The 23,961-nt window shown below is 30.0% G+C and overlaps 1 long non-coding RNA gene across 2 annotated transcripts; it reads right to left on the bottom strand.

Annotated features, from left to right (window-relative positions):
• Positions 1-705: 705 nt before the first annotated feature.
• Positions 706-11,329, bottom strand: LOC149894256 (uncharacterized). Of its 2 annotated transcripts, none has more exons than XR_016449041.1 (3): positions 11,127-11,329; positions 3,250-7,128; positions 706-3,050 (listed from the first exon to the last, which is right to left on the bottom strand). It is a non-coding gene; the product is annotated as an uncharacterized LOC149894256 (long non-coding RNA). The 2 variants fall into 2 exon arrangements; XR_016449042.1 differs by having other exon boundaries at positions 706-2,461.
• Between the last annotated feature and the right edge of the window lie 12,632 nt (positions 11,330-23,961).

Raw genomic sequence — 23,961 nt, 5'->3', positions numbered from 1 at the left:
TTAAATAAGAATCAAGTAAATCTTCTTTAAATAAGAATCAAGTAAATCTTCTTTAAATAAGAATCAAGTAAATCTTCTTTAAATAAGAATCAAGTAAATCTTCTTTAAATAAGAATCAAGTAAATCTTCTTTAAATAAGAATCAAGTAAATCTTCTTTAAATAAGAATCAAGTAAATCTTCTTTAAATAAGAATCAAGTAAATCTTCTTTAAATAAGAATCAAGTAAATCTTCTTTAAATGAATGTCACTTGAAGCATACACCAAAGGTGACATCAATATTCTGTAATTTTGAATAAGTATTTTACAGAAAAACAAAAAACTGGAATTCAATGTGAATCACATAAAGTAAAATAAGAATCCTGCTTTTAATTTTTTTGCACATCGTTTTATGAATGTTATAAGTTTTGTCCATAATAAGGAGAGAAAAAAAGAATATAATTGAGTAACTGCAATATTCAGTAAAAAATTATTCTCTTGTTGCAAAATACTAAAATGATAAACTTGGGAATGAAGACGAGTAAAATAATCCTGTATAGCTGCAATGACAATTCCTTTACTACAGTTATGATATCTCTGAGCTCCAAAATCTCGATTATATCTTCTTGGCATATTTATCTTAACATTGATAGTTAAAATCCCAATTTATAAAATTGTCCTAAAAGTATTTGCGTGGTACATGTAGCATGTTTTATCAATTTTTATCATTTTTATTTTTAGTTTAATGCAAATATATAATTAACTTTTACTTCCAATTTGTAAAAAAGAAACTTCAAAACAGTTTCTATGAAAGTACCATAAAGTATCATATAGTACCAACAGAAAGTACCATAAAGTACCATAAAGTATCATATAGTACCAACAGAAAGTTCCATAAAGTACCAATAAAGTATCATATAAAGTACCACGTTTATGAGAAAAACCCCTCGTGTGTAAATTTTTGTGTTTAGTAAAATTCAAATCAAGGTATGTAAGCAATAAAAGGTTTCAATCTGACGAAATCTTTACACAAAAAACTTTATGGAGAAAAAGAGAAACGATTCACTTTAAGGAGAAAAAGAGAAACGATTAATATTGCCTGGTCCGTGTTCTATCAATAGATATTTGAGCGATGTTGCACTACTTCCTGACGTCACCTACACTGATATTTACTATAACTTTAGTGAAGAATTTTCTGACCATTTTTTTTTTTTGCAACCTTTCAGTTTTCTTATAGTTTTAGTATAAGTTAAAATTTCACTAATTAAAAACTTCATTTTTCTATCAACAAACAGCGCATAAAAATTTTAATGAATTATATAACAGGCTATATAAATTGCTTAATCAATCCAAACTATATTTAACATGTGACTGTCATGTCAGCCACCGGTGGGCCGACACTTCTTATTGGGCCGTGCGGCCACCGGTGGCCGACACGACACACCTGACTTGTCATTCGGTTGCAACATGACAGACAGTGTGGCCGACGCGGCGTTATCTATAGTATTTTACCATTGGCGGCGTTATCTATAGTATTTTACCAAGCTTCATCAAGTTGTGAGTATGAGCATCGTTTGGTAACTTTATTTTTTGATAATTTTTATTGTGCTGTACTTTATACCACAAAAACTTCAAAAGTCAAATCATTCTTACTTTTTAACAAATCTTTAGGTATTCTATCAAGTAAGTTCTTCTTTATTGCTTTGGTAACCGAAACCTCTTTTCTTTCTTTATTTTTTTTTTGTTGTAGTTGTCATTACGACTCATCTAACTTTTTTTTTTCCACTTTGAGCATTTTAATACAACTTTTAAATAAAAAGAATGCTATCAATTGATAGGTTTCCATCATTTTTATTTTTCAATATGCAATAAATACACGGCTTCTTATTCGTTTAAAAATACTGTTTGCATATAGATTGCTTACAGTACGTTTATTATCATTACAAATAAATTTTTACCAGTATTCTATTTTTCTTCAGACGATGATGATCTAAAGATGTTGATGGAATGCTTCTTTGAAGCGCAGGCGTCGATAACAGAAGACTTGAAAAAGATTGATCGATTGATGGAAAAATTGCTCATGAAGTTTCACATGAGAAATATTTCATGAAGAGGTTTATTAACGCAGGATTCAAGTTAAATTATTTATTTGTTTGCAAAAACATTTCAATTGAGGATGAGAAAAATGTTCTTGTTAAATGTTCAACCAACGTTCACTGGATTATCCATAAATGGATTAACCATTAATGGATTATCCATTAATGGTTTCGATGAATGGATTCTGAAACATAAAATTGAAGAGGTGGAGGCATTAATTGTGCTTTTGTACCAAAGTACTATTTTGAAGATTTCGTGCTTCCGAGAATTCGGCTCGCTGAAAAACATTACTTGACCTTTACAAAGACACGAACTTCATTGACGACATTTGTGAATGGTTTCGTGGTTCAAACTTCAAGAAGTTGAAAATCAGGTATCGTGGAAAATCTAATAACAACATCAAAGAGTTGAAAAAGTTAAAAAAAGCTAAAAAGTGAAATAAAGCAGCGTAATACGTTAACACGTTTTGAATTCTTTTGTTTAAAAATTCTAAACGTGTTAAAAGAATGTGGAATCATACAAAAATAATTATGAAATGAATTATTAAGTAGTTGTTACACATGTCACACAGCCCAACAAAAAAAAAATGCTGTGCAAGCAATTTAAACAAATTTCGAAATCTAATGCATTTTTAGGCTTTACATCACCTGCAGTACTTTCACAATATGAGCTTAATTGTATTTAAAATGAGGCAAATAGTTTTCTTTGAAAAAAAGTCTATAAACACTGTACTTTTTTTCAACAGCAGATTTTATTTAACTTAAAAAACCATGCTTTTTTAAAAAAAAAAAAACTCGCCACACGTATAACAAAAACTGTAAAGAAAGCTTTCACAACAAAAAATTGGCCGTTCTTAGAGTACATAGAAAATAAAGATCAGCACTGTATTTTCACAACAAATGATCGGCCATTCTTCAAGCACATAGAAAACAAAGTCAGCACTGTATTCACGGTGTCATTTAGCACCTTTGCCGATCTAAATTCATTTTGATTTACTGCATGTTTAAGTATGTTAAAAAGTACAGATATTAGACTTAAAAAATTAAATCAATTATCTGTTTTCAATAAAAAGTTTATAAAAAATAGTATTAAAAAAATGTACATAAAACAACTTTTTTTTTTTAACGCCTTTTTCATGTTTGTATCATCAACATATCGAAGTTAAAATGACCTACCTAGATATTCCAGCACACTTTCTTTTAGGATTAGATTTTCTTTACATCGGTTTGAGCATAGTTGCGCTCCTCAAAATAACACTGTGTGCCCTCTTTGCCAAACTTTAGGTACAAGCGACGTATATTGAGTATTATTCACTGAATTTTCGCTAATGACCGATTTAAGTAAGTAAAAAAAAATCTGGTTAAAGTTTTTCAAATTTTTTGTTTGAACATTTTATTTTTAAATATCGGACCTTTGCCAATCAAATTTCATATAGATATATTGTGTTTTAGTGTACTAAAATGCACAGATACAAGACTTAAAAAAAGGAATTTCTCAACATTCCTTATATTCAAATGTTTAAAAAGATGAGCGAAAGACTTATATCAATATTTTCGGACTCAGCAAAACATCAGGGAGAATCGCCTAAAAGATGTCGCTGTGTCATTCGAAGGTGTAGAAATTGTTTTTTCTTCCAGAGACGATTGCAAGGAATTCCACTCTGCTGCTCCAAATCAATAGTTGTAAAACTTGTTTTAGGCAAAACCTAAATTTTAGGCAAGTTGGACTTTGCGCCTTAAAATATTAAAACTGCCAATATTTTGATTTTTGATGTAATATTTGTTAAAAACTTGGTGTAATGAAAAAAGCATCCAGCGTAAATAAGTAAAAAACTGTGCTTATGCTCAGGCTGAGTCAACATGTTTATTGCAAAATAAAACCTTCGCACCATGTGTTTTCGCTATAACGACCAGAAACTCAATGGAAGTTGCGCCGATAAAATGATAAAAGATCAATAGGTAAGGTTCGCGACTATCTATTTTATGGTTTTTAATAAAATAAACAATTTCGAGACCAGAGAAAAATGCTCATCAAAAAAAAAAAGAAGTAAATTAAAAAAAAAAAAAAAAAAAAAATGGATATTTAAAAAAAAAAAAAAAAAAAAAAAAGGAGAGAAGATTTTAAGTTACGAATTTACCATTGATTTAACTGTAATTGTGCGTGCTCATAATGACATAATCGAAAAACCATTAAAGAGAATCGAGACACGGAAGAAAAAAATGAATTTACGGCTTCAAGACCGGATATTGTCAATTGTGGGAAAAAAAAGTAAATCACAACTAATAATCAACTTAAATGCAACAATTATAAAGAAAATGAACGAAAAAAGTAAAGAAGCCAATATAATTATACATGGCATACAAGAGTCGGATGCAACGATTTATTAAAAAAAAAACAAAAAAAAACAAGATCTTTGATTATTTGTTAAAGTCAAGAAGACATTTTCGTCGACGTTTGTGAGAAGGTAAAAAAAGAAGTGTCAGTCAGTAAACGCCTTGAGAATAACACTCGAAGAAAAAAAAGAAGCAAAACTTAGACATTTTTGTTTATGGAAATCGAAAGCAAAAGAATGTCAAAATCTATGAGCAATAATAAAAGAGAACTAAAAATGTTGAATAAAAATGGAACTTCACTAAAGAAAAAACTGAATGGACTTTTAGTTATAGCACATCCAAATCTAATAGATATTGCATTCATTCTAAACTCAGTGTCAAACATTTGGTAGTTTTAATATATTTCGTAAGGAGAGAATAGACGAGGTGGCCGAGTAAATATACACGAAATTTATGCACTAAAAGATCTAAAAACTTTTGAAATTACATTAATCAAATATTGTAATAGAGAGATTAAAAAAATATTGCGAACATAACTATGGATTTAAAAAAATTTTAATTGGATGTGTCTACAGACCTCCAAACATTGAAAATAAAGTAGATCTAAGTAAATCAAATCGATCTGCAAAACGTATTTATGAAACATAGACATTTACAGGTTTTTTGTTGGACGGTGATGTTTATTTCAAAATATAAAATAGATTGACAGCAATATTATAGCATATTGAGATCAAAAGAATGAGTATAATTTTACAAAAATTACAAATGAGCGCTTTTTATCACATAATATATTCTTTCCCACTTTTCAGTAATCCGACTATGAACCGACTAGCACACTAGATTTTATATTTACAGAATCTTCAAATCGTATTTCTGAACTTGCATCCAGCCTGCCTTAATTCAACATCAACCAAACGCACGTCATATTATTGTTGAAATATCTATTGAACATTGATAACATCACTAAAAAAATTAGCTCAAGTTTTCTATATAGAAAAGACGACAAAATGTCAAAATGTTTTGCTACTTTGATTAAAACAATTGGAAGGAAATATTCGAAAACAAGTGTAGATTTCATTTGAAATTAAGAAAATTATTAATGAAAAAAAGAGAAAATGGTCAAAGTTTATAGCATCAGAAGAAATAATTACGAGCTCTTGGCAAAACTTTACATTATAACCTATGTATGTACAGTAACTTAAGACTAAAAATACTATTGAGATGACTTTAAAAAAATTTGAAAATGATTTAAAATGATATAAAAAGTCAAATAAAGATTTTAAACAGCAAACAAAAATATAAGGAAGAGATTGATATTAGAAATTACCACATTGCTGATTATCAATTCAGTACTACAGAGTTTGAGAAAGATCTTGATGTAGAGTTAAAAAACGATCAGAAATATGAATATTGTATTAATGGAATTTATTCAAACGTAAATAGAGTTTTAGGTCTAATCAGATACACAAATTCAATTGTTGAATCCTGATAAAGAATATGGATCAAGAATGAGTCTTTAACTTGGAGTCCTTTTTTGAAAAAAATATCGATCTTTTTAAAAGAGAAGGATATAGAGTAACAAGAATTCTAGGAAATTCAAAGTTATCCTATGAATAAAGATTATGTTATGAATAAAAAAGACTTAATTTAACCACCTTATTTATGAGAAGAGAGGAGGCGATTCGATTAACTTTTTAAATGTGATATAATTTTCATCACCTAAATACCAAAAAGACCAGCAGAAAATGTTCGTGAATATAAATATACTCAAAGGTATATTTTGGAGAACAGTAGTTATTCATTTAGAAAAAATTTTAAATCTTCGAAATCGTTCTTTGATACGAAAGTATGAGTGATGTTTATCTCCACCCATTCAATTTTATGTTTTGGTGTCCATCCATCGATTTTCACTGGATGAGATAAGAAGATACAACTAACATTGGTCGAACATAAAATGAGAAGTTTTATCTCATCCTCAGATAAAAACATTTTACAAACATTTAGTCCAGCTTGAATTAAATCCAACTCGAATCCTGCGTCAATAAGTTTTTCCGTGAAATATTTCTCATGTGAAACTTCATGAGCAGTTTTTCCATCGCGTATAATAATCATCTACTTTCGTTTATCGATTGATCTTTTCAAGTTCTCTGTTATCGACGCCTGCACTTCAGAGAAGCATTTCTTGAATATTTTTTCCTCTTCTTCCGCTGAACAATAATAATAACATTAATATTATTATAAATATTTTTTTTATTTATAACAACATTTACTTATGACAATCAACTTGATTGATCACAACTCAATTCAAAAGCTTTTTTTACTTAAATATTTATTAAACAAATAAGCAAAATTAGTTATTTGATACGAAAGTATGACTGATGGTTATCTCCACCCATTCAATCCTATGTTTCGGACTACATCCATCGATCTTCAATGGATGAAAGGTGACATTACGAACGTTGGTCGAACATGAAATGAGAAATTTTTTTCACCCTCCGTTAAATATTCTTTTAAATATTTTCTGTTAAATGTTGTTTAATTCATCCAACTTGAATCCTGCGTCAAAAAATTTCTACGTGAAATATTTCTCATGTGAAACTTCGTAAGCAGTTTTTCGAATGCTTATCACCATCGTCCATTCTCGTTTATCAATTGACTTTCACTGTCCTGTTATCGACGCCTGCGCTTCAAAAAAGCATTCTTTGAGCAACTTTCGATGATCTGAAGAAGAATATTAGCAACATATTATCAACACAATTTATTTTTTCAACTTAGTTTTATGACGGTTACATTTTCAAGTAAATTGACAGTAAAGACGACACTTCCTAAAATTTTGGTAAACATTATATATACAAATTTTGTAAACATATATATAAATTTTGTAAACATATGCACAAATTTTGTAAATTTTCTATACAAAACAATTGTTTTAATTTAATTTCGCTGAATACAAATTTTTGTTCGTACAAACGAAACAATCAATTTATTGTTCCGCTAATTTTCTCGTTTACTTCTCGAAACTAACGATATTAACGAATAAAAAAGTTACAAAAAATTTAAAGAAAATTTGGAAAACTTCATTGAATTTATAATTTTGCTCTTAACCAGTTAGTAGAAATTCATAGGCTTTCCCTTTTAGCTTTTATTTGAAGAAAACAAAAACCATTAGACAAATAATTTCGTCATTAACAAAAATAAAAATAAAATAATAATAATCAGCCTGAATTGGTTATATAGAAATATAGAAAATTTAGTAAATCTTCACAACTAAGTTGTCATCCCGATAAAGGAAATGAGATTTATTAAACCGAGCGTAGAAAATTTGTCGAATATTAGTCAAATCTTTGACGCTCGCATCTCCTTATACACATCCTCGATTAACCTCTTTAGAAAGACTTATCTTTAATTGGCATTAAATCTGGAAAGAAGTCATAAAATTTAAAGTTCTTTTAGCACGAAGTAACGCAGCATCAAAATATTTAAAACACGAGTACCCGTAAATACAAATATTAGCTAACACGAGTATAAAAATATATACATATATATATATATATATATATATATATATATATATATATATATATATATATATATATATATATATATATATATATATATATATATATATATGTATATATCCCTGGGTGCCGAGTCCACGGGGGCAACAGGGACAGTGGCCCCCCGGAAATTTATACTAATAATATATTGTCACGGATTATTACGGGGGCGAACAGATACTCTCGCCCTCATGATAATCCGTGATAATATATTATTAGTATTAATTTCCGGGGGGGGGGGCACTGCCCCTATTACCCCCGTGGACTCGGCGCCTATATATATCTATCATACCTTTATATACTAATATATATTATGTTTTAAATAATTATTATGTTCTAAAAAATAAATCTTTAAACATGCTCAACTCTTTATTAAAGCAAAAATCATGGAATGGTTTTTACTTTTATAAAGAGTGAAAAGCTAAAAACTCCCAGTTCTCACTTCAAACTCGTTTTCAAAAATCAAAATGCATTAAAATTACTAGTTTTTAATGAACTTACTAAGCACAGCATTGAGCAATCATTTCCTTTTTTTTTTTTTTTGAACTCTTAAGATTTGAAAAAAATTTCATTAAAATTCTTTTTTGAACTAAGGGGGTTTTGATACTCATCAAAGAGATTTTGATAACTCATCAAAGTTAACTCATCCAAGTCATCTATCATAAATAAAATAGAAAAATGTTCAATAACATTGCACTCTTTAAAAATATTTTTGTAGAAAACTTTAAGCAGCTTTCTTATGAAATTAAGAAATTTAGTTTTCTTTATCTTGTATATAAGTTTTGTACTTGGTAACTAATTGTAAACTAATTGCTGAACTTCCTTTTCATGCTCATTAGATGTTATTTTAAGCACTTTCTTACTTTCCTCAACATAACAAGTTATTTTAAAATTTGCTTCAACAATCTCATGCTTAAGATTTTTTATTTGAGCAAACATTTCCTGAGCAACCAAGTTATTCCATTTCGAGCAATACCAGAAATCAAAAATAAAGGTAGTTCTTTTGAAAATTCAATTGGTTTATTTGTCATTTGTCTTTAAAGAAACAACTATTGCTCAACTTTTCTGTGCATCACTGGAATCGACTGCTGTCAGTTCTACAAACTTGTTTAAAAATTCAAAATTACTGGAACTTATATTGTGCTCAAGTTGATCCATTTTTCTGTAAGTCATATGTTAAATTGTATTTGTATATCATAAATTTCTAAAAGAATACATTCTAATATACTTTGATATTGAAAAATATACAACTGAAAACATTTACCAAGACAGTTTTTTATCTAATTCTATGATCAACTCACTTTTTAAGACCATAATTTTTCAGTTAAAGGGTATGCATGTAAATTTATAATGACTGATAATGAAACATTTATGATTTACAAAAACCATTTTAATAATTTAACAGTAAATTTATATTAAATAATATTATATTTCTTCATCAAACTTCAATTACATTAGTGAATAACTATTTGCAATCACCTGTGTTTTGTAATAATCTTATAAAAACACATTACATTAAAACAAGCTTCATAAAATCTCTAGTGCAGTTCATCTGACATTCTTTCAAAGAGACCATAAAAAAACATAAATAAAATATTGGATATTAAAATAATATTTGCAAAAAATAAATAACTGAAAAATTAGCACAAAATAAAAAGAGAAATTGACTTTAAAATTTAAATTTATGGTTGATATGCCTGTTTTTATTTGATATGGAATTACTTAAAATATCAAAACAATGTGTATTTATTAGTTTATTTTGCAATTAAAATGTATAATATCATGGCAGTTCAACTAAAATAAGACTTTATCAAATGCAAGATTCAAGCATTGACTGGCTAAAACATTTAAAACAAATGCTCAACAGTAAATAACTAAATGCTTAAATGCTTTTTACAATTGATTTGATTCTTAAAAAATGTATAAAACATTTTAGTAAACAAACCGACAGTCAAAGCAAATTGAACAACAAAAATGCAATGTCAACAAATTTTAAACTCTATACAAAAATATTACTATGATGGAATATTTTCACAAAAAAAAAACTTGCAGTTTTTACAATCCACTTGTTGTATAAGTCAATTTTTCAAACTTTGTGAATGAGGATCTACTGAGTGTAAGAAAAGTCTAGCTAATAACTAAAAACTTAACCAATATAACTAAAACCTTATGAAGGTTTAACTTAATTATGAAGCTTGAACTTAGTCTCTTATTTTTAATGTAAGCAAAATCTTTGAAAAAGCTATGCATAATAAACCATACAACTTTTTAAACTAATTTACTACTATAAATAGCACGTTCTCAGACATTAAAGGAATTATATTGGTAGCGCTCAGGGATCTATATTAGGTCCTCTTCTCTTTATTATCTATATTAATTATCTTAATCTTTTTATCAAACATTCAATAAAATATCATTTGCCTGATGATACTAATCTTCAATTAATAAAAACCTCCAAAAATTAAATAAATATATTAATCAGGATATGGCCTGTCTTGTTCAATGGCTTTAAGCTAATAAAATTCAATTTAATACAGAAATATTTAAGGTGAAACATACTAATTTTTCTGAGAAAACTGATAGATCAGAATCTTTCATTCAAAATACACATAAATGACCTTACTGTCAAATTAGGCTATTCCAAGGGTTTATAAGCATTTCTGCCTAACAAGTTATGCTTAGTTTCAGCCTATACCTTTATAACTTATTTCTGTGTGTATATGTATATTTTATAATTTTTTACTTATGTATATTCGTATATGTGCATGTATATGTGACTACATTATATTAGTTATTATACTTTTATTTTTTCTCTTTTAAAAGTCTATTTAATGGGTGTTACTTATAAATTTTTGTAAAATTCAACTTTCATCATGTGATCAACTTATTTCTAATATTTTTCTTGTGCCTTTTCTTTATCTTATTTAGGGGATTGCGTTTTCTCAGTGAAATAATATGTGCAACGACCTGTTTTTTAGTAACAATCTTATTAACACGAAATGTATTGATAATGATATTGATATATTAAAATTTTTTTGGTGAGAACTGTTTCCAATCACCAAATTACACAGTTGAGATTTCCTCAATTCTGTAAATGATGTAAGAAAGGCAAGAAGTTGAAAATTAAAGAAAGAACTTCTTACATTACGCAGAACAGTTTACCTGTTGTAACTTTGGAGGAAGACTTCTTAAGAGTTTCTCACACCCAGAGGTAAGCACTTCCGCTAGAAACTCGGACATTTAATATAAACGGGCTGATACAAAAATGGCGGGTTAACAGACAAATACAATTAACGGACTTAAATTATTGGATTGGCAAAATTAGACTCCCGTTATTTGATAGCTTTCTGACTTCATTTAGCCTGACGTCCAAATTTGGTGATACCGTCTTCCTATTTTTTATATATTTGAGAAGTTAATTTTTGTGAAAAAAGTCCGGATTTAAAATTTGAGGCTATTCATTTGTTCCGCAGCTCATCAAGAGGCGAGTGCATTATTCCAATGTGTCAATCAAAGACTTGCTTGTCTATTTGCTGGGGTAACATATTTTCTGTGCCATCATTTTTTAGTTTTCATTTTTTAATGTGTTTTCTCTTAGTAATTAACTGTTTATTATAATAGATGTCTGGACTAATAGTATAGCGAGGTATAGCAGTTTGCTGATTATCAGAAATGTAATCATAATAACTGTTGTCTGTTCCAGACGTGGTAAAAGTTATTTTTTTTGTTTTTTATAACCTACTTAATAATGTAATATTTACTGTGTAAATTATGTTTTTTATTTGATAAGAAAAACATTGATATTTAAATGTTTCATTAGTTAATTAGTTTCATCATAGATACTGTCATACTAAGTCGAAATGAACAAATATCTGATATCTACGTCAAGCAGGCTTTTTAGAGTCATGAACCACAAGTCAGGGGCGTGTACAGGAATTTTTTTGGGTAAGTCGCAATTTTAACCCCTCCCCAAAAATGTTAAGTTTTAGCATCCCCTCTTTCTCATTGACAAACGCATATTTGAGGTAAGACGGCTTAGCAATCGCCCGATATTTTATCGCACATGATGCTAACCATTATCAAGCATCATCGCTTCGCACGCTATCTATTTTAGAAGAAAATGATGATAAACATAACCACAATTACACACGACCTATTCTTATATCAAAAAAATATTACTTGCTTTAAAGACAAACATCCAAATATTATACTTGGATGTTTGTCTTTAAAACAAATAATATTTTTTTCCAATCTTTCTTTCCAATGGACTGACTCCAATTGGCATTTTGTTTGGAGAGCTATTTGAACTACAGAATTAGTCGACATTTTAAGCGAATAATTAAACTGTCTAAAATTTATGTTTAAGAAATGTTTAATGAATACATACCAAACAGGGTGTATGTACTAAGGGAAGTCCGAATTTAATTTTTAATGTTTAAAACCCTTTCTTTTTATATTGTTCAAAATGCAAGTAATTAAAAAGATACACAGCTTTGTATAAAATAATTGGGGATGTCTTTTGATATATTTTAATGTATGCTTGTTGTTAATTATAGTCTTCTCCTCCTGATTATAAATATCAATAGAATTTGACTAAAACTTTACTCAGGGTGTAATCAAAAAGGAAAGCCCGGATTTTGTTCTCTTAGAAGTAATTACTTTTATTTTTTTTAAATTAATAAAAGAAAATGTTTAAAAAATGAAGTACTATATAACTTGATAAAAAAAAGGTATGTCTATTCAAGTTTCTTATTAATTTATTTAAGTCAAAAATTAAAACAACCTCCGTTTAAATATATAAATCGTTTTTTTTAAATAAACTTTAGATCGTTCTTGATTTAACAAGCACTATAATAAAATACCAAATCGTAAATCTAATTGTTAGCCCGGATTAATAACTTCTTACCATCCGTTCGAACAATTAACCTTGTATACTTTGCTTAATTATTGCTTTAGTTTGCTATAATCATTCACCTTGTTTGCTTTTATCTACCGACGCATCATATTTATTCAGCAAAATTATGAAGTTGTGAAAAAATATATATATATCTACATATTTTGGGTATGTCCAGCGACGTAGAAGACATCCCCTAGACACGCCCCTGCAAGTAATATGTTAAGTCGCGCTTCTGGTCCAATGAGCAAGGGTAGTGGTGTAAGAGAGGCGATAATGCTCAGCACTAACAACCAAAGAGACAGTCGGCCTTCTCATAATAGCATTGTAAGAACTGGAATTTCCAGGGAGAGAGCTATCTTACAGCAGACAACGTAGTTAGTCTGTCCACTATGCCACCATCCCGAATCTGTGGGTACGTCAGATTCCTTCACCCCAATGATTACATATATGGCCTTAAGGTGCTTGGCCAAGTTAGTTAGCAAGATGAAGAACATTAAGAATATCCTAGAGGGCCAGGAACTTATCAACTAACTACTGGAGAATCCTAGAACCATAGAGTGGGATTTAAGGGAAGGTTTGAGTATACCTTTAGTGACTAGAATCATCTCATAGCCACAATTCTTCATCCCCTTCTCATATCCACAAATCTCCATTCCTTTTCGAGCTTGGAGTTGTTCAATACATGAACATAATCATGAAGACTAATAAAAAGAAAAGCATCATCACTGAAGTGATGATAAAGGCAAAACCTTTTGAAGAGATTGACGGAGCCATGGATAGATAGCAGGCGGCGAAGATGACTCCTTCAAGGCTGCCCAGAAAAAAACATTGAGAAAACCTTAAATAGATGGAACAAGCACATGGGCAAAGCAGCACTCACATTTCTTTTAACCAGTTTTCAATGCTCTACAGAAGTGCCTTGTTGGACATGTTTGTTAAACAACTGATTACCCGTCTCTGTGGATTTTCTTTGTATAACCAGAAGTCTTTGAAAGAGTGAATTAACAATCGCCTACAATGTTTTTTGGCTTGCCATTTCATAGGGATGAAATGATAAATTTGAATTAATAGCTCTTCTGATTAAAACCAAACAGAACTTTCACCAAACAACAGTTTGGCTTTATGAATTTTTTTATCACTTAAAATCCAAGTTAATAAAACTTTTAAACAAGAATTTTGTCAGTCTTATGTGATTAAATTTTTAGAAACATTTAAACAAAATTCAAGTAATATTAATTCGTGTGTTAACATTAGGGATCGCCAGTATACGGTATACTAAAGATTTAGTGTACAGTCTACCGTAAAGTATACCGTACAGTATACCGTAAAGTATACTGTAAAGTTTAACGTAAACAAAACTTTTTACTTTTTTTTTTTTCGATTACTATTATTACTATTTATTTCAGATTAGAGAAATCTGTAGAATAAACAATCTTAAATCTTAAAAGGGTGAAGAGCAGCACAAACAGCCTGGTATAAAAATATAACAACTAAACAAATTAAAGTTTTTATTAAATAAATCTAAGAAACAAAAATTGAATAAAAAAAAACACTTTAATCATGTTTAGTCAAATAATAGACATGATGCAGTAATTTAATTCATTAAGAAAATATAATTTTAAAGCCAGTCCAAAAATATTTCACAAATAAAAGTAAACAGGTATACTAATCTGTATACTAAATTTTAGTATACCAAGTATACCGTAAAGTATACCGTAAAGTTACTATACCGTATACTGTAACCGGCGATCCCTAGTTAACATACCAGAACTGGCTTTGAAAAAACACTTCATAAAGTTTTTTGTCTCAAACTCAAATGATCAATCTGATTAGTATTTTTATTAAAAAATGAAAAAAAACACTTAAAATCTATACTAAAACTTTATTTTCAATATCTGCGACAGGTCTCTTGACAAATGTATCCAGGTATCTAAATACCTTTTAAAATATGTAACAAAAAATATTATAAAGATTTTATAATAATCTATTATTATTACCCCTTTTATTTAAATTTTATTCAACTCTTTATTCATTATACAAATTAGTATTTTATATACATTTAAAAAATTGTGACAATTTGCATTAGTATTATTTAAATTAGCAATTAGTACATTTGTAATTAGTACATTACATTTATTAGCATTAGTACTTGCTGTCCAGAGAATATTTGCAAACTCTCAAGAGTATGGAATGACTACCTCAATTGCTGGATTTAAATTTTTAGATTTCCTAAGCTTTCGAGTTTTCATATACCATGATTTCAATTTTAAGATTATTTTTATTATAAACAAAAAAAAAAAAAAAAAACATAAAACTTAACTCTTCTTTTTTGTTTGTTTTTAAAAAAAAGCTGAAAAACAAAATTAAAGATTAGAAAAATTTAAGAAAAGCATTCGAAATTCAAATTCGAAAAATTTTTTTTTTGCATGGTTTTGTTATGTTGTGTAAGTCGGATCTGTGATAGTTGCAGTTGTAAAGTTATCAAAAAGAGATATAGACAAAATGAAGGAGATTGAAGTATGCGTATATTCAAGTTCTTGACCTCTTAGTTAATATAAAATACCAACTAAGAGAGCAAGAAATTGAATATACGCATTCCAAAAACACCATTTTTTTTTAGCTTTATAAGCTATTTCGATAAAAATAGCTTCATTAGTTGAATCTTTTGTCGTCGTTAGCGCTGAGTGCGACTTTGTTAATTTCTTCAGTGTAGACATCGTGAAGATGAGATCGTATAACGTTCATGGTTGCAAGTTTTTCTTTATGTTTCATTAAGCAGTTTTTATAATCTTGATGAGTGATGTGATTTATCAGATCATGAAAAAAGGTGTTTATATTTTTCTCTTCGCGCATCTCTTATTCTTTGTGCATGTAGTTGTTTTCGTTCTTCTTCTAGAGTACTTTTTATGAGTTGTTTAGTTTTGCAATCAAAGAGGCTGTTATTTAATTCTTTAATTTTAGAATGATAATTTTCTTCAATACAGTTTTTTCTAAAATGATTATAATTTTTGTAGACTTGTGTAACGTTTTTGTTTAATTCTGTGTCAAACGCTTCAAAGGTGTATGCCATTTTTTTATAGCAAGAAAAAATTTATTTAAGTCACTTATAAAATTTTTTTTTCCTTTGTATAATTTACAATTTAAAAAATTTTAAATTGTAAATTATACAAAGAAAAAAAATTTGTTTCTTTTTTTTTAAATTTAAAAAATTTGTTTCTTTTCAACAATAAAAAATGAGTATTATTTTATTAAATACAAAAATTATGGAAAAGTTTAACAAGGATAACAATGACGATATTGCACATTTAAAATCCATCGCCCTTCTTTTGGAAAACAAACATGAATTGTCTGATGAAGCTTTAAAACACGTGTTGGAAACAAAAGAAGAGTTGGAGCAACGAACCGAAAAGATATTTATTGCCAAAACAAACCATCTAATACAGCGATATCAAGACATTTTACAAACACAATTGTCTTTTGAAGAACGTGCTAAATTTGACGAAGAAAAAACCCAACTTCAGCGTTATTATTTTACCATTGCCGAAGAAATACTTGCTCAACGGCAATGGGTCGATATTAAAATAACACAAAAACCAATCGTGCATACCAAATGTAAATTTTGCGTCAATGACGATCCAAGTCAGTTTGAAATGGACGATAGCAATAAAAAATTTTGTCTCTTATGCTCAGGACAACAAGAAATGTTAGAAACGGGTATACCGTATAAAGATTACGACCGAGCCAATTCGATAAACAAATATACCTACTCTCGCATCATGCATTTTCAAGAATGCATTAAACAATATCAAGGTAAACAAAATTGTAAAATTCCAGAAGAAGTGTTTGAAAAACTGGAACAAAAATTTAAAGCGTTAAATTTATTAGTTGATTCTGAAAATACGCATATTAAATATTCTCGCAATACCAAAGAGCACATTTTAATCTTTTTAAAACAGCTCAATTATACAAACCATTATGAAAATGCAAATTATATTTATTATGTACTTGTTGGTAAACGAGACGATATCGAATATCTCGAAGAACAATTGATAAAAGATTTTAAAGATTTGTCTTTTTTATACGATCTGGTGTATGGAAAAGACAAACCAAAAGAATTAAAAAGAAAAAGTTTTATGAACGCTCAATACATTTTGTTTCAATTACTTCAAAATAGAAGTCATCCTTGTCGTGTGGAAGATTTTTCCGTGTTAAAAACAATTGACAAGAAAAGATTTTATGATGACATTTGCTCTCATTTGTTTGCTAAACTGGGATGGAATTTTAAGCCAACATTTTAATTATAAAAAAAGTTTCAAGTTTTTTATAATTCTCATTTTTTATATAGTAAGAAAAAAAAATTTTTACAAAATTAAATTTAAAAAAGGAATGCTTGAGAAGGGTGAGTTTGGACCGAGCAATAATCCAGATCCAACAGATTGATACTTTTTTCCATTTTTAACAAAGAGTCCTTCTCCAATAGTAGGTTTTACCCAAGGCCTTAAAAAGATTCCTGATCCTCGGCAGTCATTTTCATTCCATTTCCATTCTTTTTCAAATAAACGACACCTCTTCCAGCAGTTTTATCAACCATTACAGAACCAGCAGAAGAACCTACACCTGCTAACAATCCGGTGGCGAGAGCTGGAACTACCTTTGTGGCAAGAGTGCTGCCTATCATGCCTAATAACGGTAAAAGAGCTCCGATAAATCCACCTTCAATGGTTGAGTTGTGTGATAATTGTTTTTTACTCAGTTTGAGTGTGACTCCGGTTCCGTTATTGTATGCTTTTGTAATTTTATTGAGTTGAGATTTTGTTACTGCTAGAATATGTTCACTTTCTAGATCTGAATGAGATAGTCTTATATTGACATCACTCTTTTCTTGAATCGCTTTTTTTATTTTATCAGATTGACTTTGCGAAATGTTTATTTTTACTTTTTGGTAGTTGCTCATTTTTTAAATAAAAGAAAAAAAATTATCGTTGAACAGCACTGCTCGTAAAAAGGTCTTGAAAAACGGAGGTTATTCTTTCTCTAACGTGAAATCTGAGGATAATGTCTTCACCTCTAAAGTCGATTAAATTACCGGTTTGATCTACAATTCTTGTTTCCATTCTTGAAATTCTACCCACCATTATGGGTAAGTATATCAAGTGGAAAGGTTTTTCGCTAATTTTGTAGCCTAGAGGAGAGTCAGGATGAAAAGAGTAAATGTCAGATGTTCTTTTTCCGTTATCATAAGATGCACAGATAACATCGTTTGTGATTCTGATGATGGTCACATCGTCTATTCTCGAAAGTGCTTCAGACTCGTAATAGTCGATATAACTTGTTACTTTAGTTCGATCTACTGGATCTTCTCTTTTCTCTATGTATGTATATTCTCCTTTATTAAATCCAAGAACAGGAGGTATACTATTATTCACGTTAAAATCCACCCAATATTTTGTTGTAGATCCGGGTTTTCCAAATTTCACGGTAGATCTTAAAGTGGTTAGGTTTGCGCCGATAACAACACCATCCGCTCTATACAAGTTTCCAACTTGTTTTTTCATTTCATTCTGAAGATAATCATTAATCTCGCTAATTTCATACGCTCCTTCTTCGATGTAAATGGTGTAGCTATTTGAAACGGCGTTGGGGCTGTATCTGAAAACATTATTTGTCGAATTGATGTTGGTGTAACTGTGAACAGCGTCAAAACCAACAAGAGCCATTTCATACTTTTTATTAGGTTCGAATTCGATGGGGTTGTCAAACTCAGTTTGGATGACGCTGTTTCTTACGGTTGGAGTTTCTTTTTTTGCTTTTGCAAGGAGATAAAATCCGCTCATCTTTTTATATAGGGTTAGGAAAATAAAAATTGTCAAATCCGCTTCGATATTTTCCGCAATCCTTTTTTGAGGATAAATCAATGACTGCAAATCCTTGGGGTTGAGACCAACAATATTTACAAAACTTTTTAAACTCTTCTTTTTTCATATCGCTTGAAACATGATCTCGGTAAATATGATCTACATTCTTCGAATCCTGTGGAAACAAGCAAATGAAATTAGTGTTTTCTCGTATGGTTTGTCTTGGTAGCATAAAATAGTTTTGAGCAAGGTAAAAGCAGTCGACGTTAGAATGTCTTCCTCGGATATAATATTTTTCGCACTTGTTTTGTTTGGTCAATTGCAAATCGTCAAAGATCATTAAATTGTTTTTGGATGAATTAAGATCTTCTGGTTCTGGCACATCGTCCGCTGTTTCGAAAAATTGACATTCCGTATCCTCTGTGTTTACCCATTTTTTTGAAATTTCCTCAATAACACATTCAGGACTTACGTTTAATTGTTCAATTTTGCTTTGAATGTTGAACAAATCAAGAATGATCTCTTTCGGTAATTTCTTCTCAAATGAGTTTTTTAATATTTTATATTCCGGCTGAAAAAGAGATTTTCCAAACACTTGTAATTGATTATAGTCTAACCAGCCAGGTCTTAAAAGTAAATTGAGCAGCAGCGTCGTTTTACCACAACCTGATTTTCCAATAATGATTCCACGTATACTTCTAGGTAAAAATTTGTTGTTTTTCCTTTTGCTTTTATTTACATTCCATGACAAATCAATCACTTCCATTTTTTTATTATGTTGAACATAAAAAAAATGTACTGCGTCAAATGCAAAAGGAAAACAGAAACGGACAACTTACACCCTGCTATAAGGAAAAACAATAGAAATATGCTCAAAGGAACTTGCACCATCTGCAGAACCACAAAGAACAAATTTATTTCTTCTATACGGTCAATGGAGGAGACTTGGTGGAATCGATCAACAAACTCTCTAACAAAATAAAGCTTCCATGGGCAAAGTTTCCAGGAGAAATGCACGTTCCAGGTATGAACTTTGCAGGACCTGGAACCAATTTAGACAAAAGACTCACTTCCACAGACATGTATCAAGATTGGAGCAAACCGGTGGATAGAGTGGACAATGCTGCATATCACCATGATTTAGCTTACAAGTATTTTAACGACAAGCAAAACAGAAATTTAGCAGATCGAATGATGCTTGAAGAAATGAACTCTATACAAAACCCTACACAGAGAGAAGTAAACGAACGAAAAATCATCGAACCCATCATCAAAGCCAAAGCCAAATTCGGATTAGGTCTTAAAAAAAAAAACCACCGGAGAACCTGAAATGGACTGACCAACTTGCAAACGAGCTTCATAAGCCAGTAATACATCATTTCAGAAGAAGAAAAGTGTTTGTGAATGACATTGATGAAATATGGGCTGCTGATTTGGTTGACATGCAATCGTTTTCAAAATTCAACAACGGAATTAAATACTTGCTCATGGTTATTGATGTTTTTTCAAAGTATGGATGGATTGTTCCATTAAAGAGTAAAACTGGAGTTGATGTAGCTAGCGCTCTAAGCAAAATATTTGAGGAGAGAAAGTGTGTCAAAATGTGGGTTGATAAAAGTAAAGAGTCTTATAACAAGCATGTACAAGCTCTAGGTGTGCAATTATACTCCACTGAAAATGAAGAAAAAAGTTCCGTTGTTGAACGATGGAATAGAACAATGAAAGAGAAAATGTTTAAATACTTTTCAGCTAACAACACCAATAAATACATTGACGTTTTAGACAAAATGGTTGATAACTACAACCACATCAAACACTCTTCCATTAAAATGACACCAGTTGAAGCTAGCGATGAAAAGAATAAAAGCAGGGTATGGATGAATCTAAATGGAAAGGTGAGAACAGAAAGACAAGAACCTAAATTTTCCATTGGAGATAAAGTGAGGATCACTAAAAAGAAATCACATTTTGAAAAGGGGTATACACCGAGATGGATAGAGGAGGTTTTTACTATATCAAAAATTCAGTACACAGACCCGCCTACGTATAAAATATCAGACCATCATGGCGAAGAAATACAAGGTACATTTTATGAACAAGAAATGCAAAAGACCAATCAAGACATATTTAGAATTGAAAAAGTCATTTGCAAGCAAAAGAACAGATCCTTAGTCAAATGGCTAGGATATCCTGATACGTTCAACTCTTGGATAGACAATAGAGAAGTGATTTCTATGAAAAAATGAGTTAAATAATTTTCTTTTCTATATAGAAGAAATGAATTTTATTACGATTGAAAATTTTGATGAGAGCAAATTATCAGTTGGAGAAATTTACGCAGCAACAAAACCAGTCGTATATCAAAAAATACCAGTAAAATATTCTTATTCAAATGGAGATGGTCCTCTTTTATTACGAACACCAACGTTATTTTCGTATGGTGTGTGTGAAAATAAAGATCCGGTAACACAAAAATTGACTGGATATTCCATGTCTTTTGTTTGCTTTGATGTAAAAAACGGAAAGACAAAAGAAGAAGAAAAGTTTATTAGCACAATGGAAAAGATTACTTTGTTTATTAGAAGTCATGTGGATAAATTATCAACCAAACTTAAAAAGGGAGGAAGAAAAAAGCAAATTAATTCAGAAGAATTGAGTATTTTAAAATATAAACCCGACCATGCTGATGCAGCTCCTGTGTTTTATGCTAAAATGTTTATAAATAAAAATGAGAAAGACGAAGTACTCATTACTTCTGTATTTTATAGAAAGAAAACGGATCTTGATATAAAAAATGAAATCAAAGGAGAACGTAATAATAAAAATTTAGTCAACTCTTCTGGACATCATTTTCTCAATCAAAGATATTATGCCATTGGAGGACTTAGAATTGAGGGGGTGTATATCGGTCCTTCTATTATGTCTATTCAAGTCAAACTGGTAGAAGCCGTCTTCGTTAAAAATGCATCTTTTTCTCATAGCATCATGATGTGTGAAGACTTGGATTTAGGGGAAAAAGAATCGGATGATGAAATGTGAATTTTTTAAAACCTTTTGAATTTTAAAAAATGATTGATGTAGAAGGAATTGTATTGCCAAACAAACCTCTAACCAACTTTCAATTAATAGATGCTGCGAAAAAGCTCAAAATTAAAAACTTTAGAGGTGTTTTTGTGAGGGATGAATTGCCAAAAGTCATTTTATTATTTAGTCATTTTATTCTCTACATGTACGGAATAAAATGATGTATAAAAAATAATTTTTTGTAATAAAAAAATGGAAACTAATGTATATAAAAATTTTTTTCATTATGATCGAAAGATGTGTAATAAATCCTTCCTTTTTTCGACAAGTATTTGAAGCATCCTCCCTCAAAAGTAGGAACTAGATATGAAATATTTGCTCAAAAAGACATCACACTAAATCGGCTGAGTCATCAGAAAATAACTTTTATGTTTGGAATCAAACTTAAAAGCGGATTAGCTTTAGTGAATTTGAGGGAAAGCATAAAATCAAAACTGGATTATTTCAACCACAGCATAATGATATCAGAGCCGGTGGATAATGTGATCATGGAAATTTACAATAACAGCAAGTCAGATGTGAATGTTAAAAAAGGAGAAAGTTTATGCTTTGTCAATTTCATTAATGAGTGAAAAAAATTATTTTTTTAAATAAAAAAATGGAATACAATTACGATGCTAAATCTAAAATTTATCCAGTTCTTCAAACAGCTCCATCGGATGAAGGACATAGTTACCGACTTCAAAAAATAAGTGAAATCCAAAAAGAGATGGACAACGAGAGGAAAAAGAGAGTACATCTGAGCAAAAAGTACCATCGCGCTTTCAAAATCATTTCTTTTGTAGACACTACGTTGCAAGCAGGTGGTGTTGCGCTTAGAGTTGTTGGAATTGGAACTTTGAGCACCATCGCTGATGCCCCTGTTGCGATTGCGTGTGAAGGTGCGGCTATTGGAATGGGGTTTTTATCCATTGTAGGAGGGCAAGTCAACAAAAAACTAGCATTAAAAGCGGAGAAGCATGAAAAGATCAAAGTGTTGGCAGAGTCGAAATTGAACACCATCAACAGTCTTATTTCAAAAGCTTTAGTAGACAACGTTGTGAGCGATTCAGAGTATGAATTGATTTTAGACGAGCTTCAAAAGTTTAAGAGCTTGATGAAAGAAATAAGAACTAAAACAAAAATCAACATTGACGAGATAACCAAAGAGTCGTTGATCCAAAAATGAAGAGAAGACGCGATAAAAGCGTTTAAATTTAATTTAAAAAACACAGATAAGTCTGCGTTTAAGTTTTTTTTCTTGTGTTTTAAAAAATGTCTTTTTTTAAAATACTAGACCCAAACAAGAGGGATGAAATTGTGAGAGAATTTGTTGAAAGAAGAAAAAGATTATATCAAGATAGTTTGAATGAAAATATTTATGATGCTAATCTTCAGGCTGATTTGAGCAAGCTTTACAAGCCTCTGATTGAAAGCAATGAAAAGATGCAAAACGAGATAAAGAGCATCGCTGATAGAGTTGTTGAAAGCAGTCCATTGGCTTTGACCTATCCTGAAAGCGAGACGTCAAAGTCAATTAAAAGAATGAATTTTGGAGATATTGCGAGTTACTACTTGTCGAAATATGCATCGAAAAAAGAATTATGTGATAGAGTTTTTGGAATTCATGCAGAAGACGGAAAATTGCATATCGGTAAAGAAGAACTAACCATCGATGAAAACGATGTCATTATTGGTGAAGAAAAGTATAATGGAACAATAGGACTTTGGGAGCTAATTTCAAGGTCGAAACCTGATAAAGCCAAGTACAGTGATGATGACCTTAAAAATTATGAAGAGATACTTATTAACACTCGAGCAATGGAGTCTGATGTAAATCCAAACAGACCAAAAGATTTTAGAAGTGAAAAATACGTCACGATTATTGCCCCCATTTGGGATAAATTCAAAATGGGTAAAAAGGGTAAAAAAGGTCATGGCGTCATTATTCTTCCAAGCGATCCAAATGCTCTTGTGGAAAAGCTCAACTTGAGCATCGCTGCATGGCATGCTGGAAATAAAGAGTCAAGAAATGTGGCTGTTTCCATTTGTGATGAGCTGTTGAGACAAAATAGGATTAATATAGACGAGTACAAGGCTATGATTGCATATATCAATATGAAATAAAAAAAATCTATGGAAATAAAAAATGGTTGTTTATAGAAATAGATATGTTAAGAAA

The sequence above is a fragment of the Hydra viridissima genome, unplaced genomic scaffold (genome assembly GCF_058129835.1).
Source record: "Hydra viridissima isolate aposymbiotic clone 2 unplaced genomic scaffold, HvirCarnegie_v1 scaffold_1, whole genome shotgun sequence".
NCBI lineage: Eukaryota > Metazoa > Cnidaria > Hydrozoa > Anthoathecata > Hydridae > Hydra > Hydra viridissima.
Note: the sequence above shows the minus strand (reverse complement) of the source record. Positions and strands in the feature narration are given on the sequence as shown.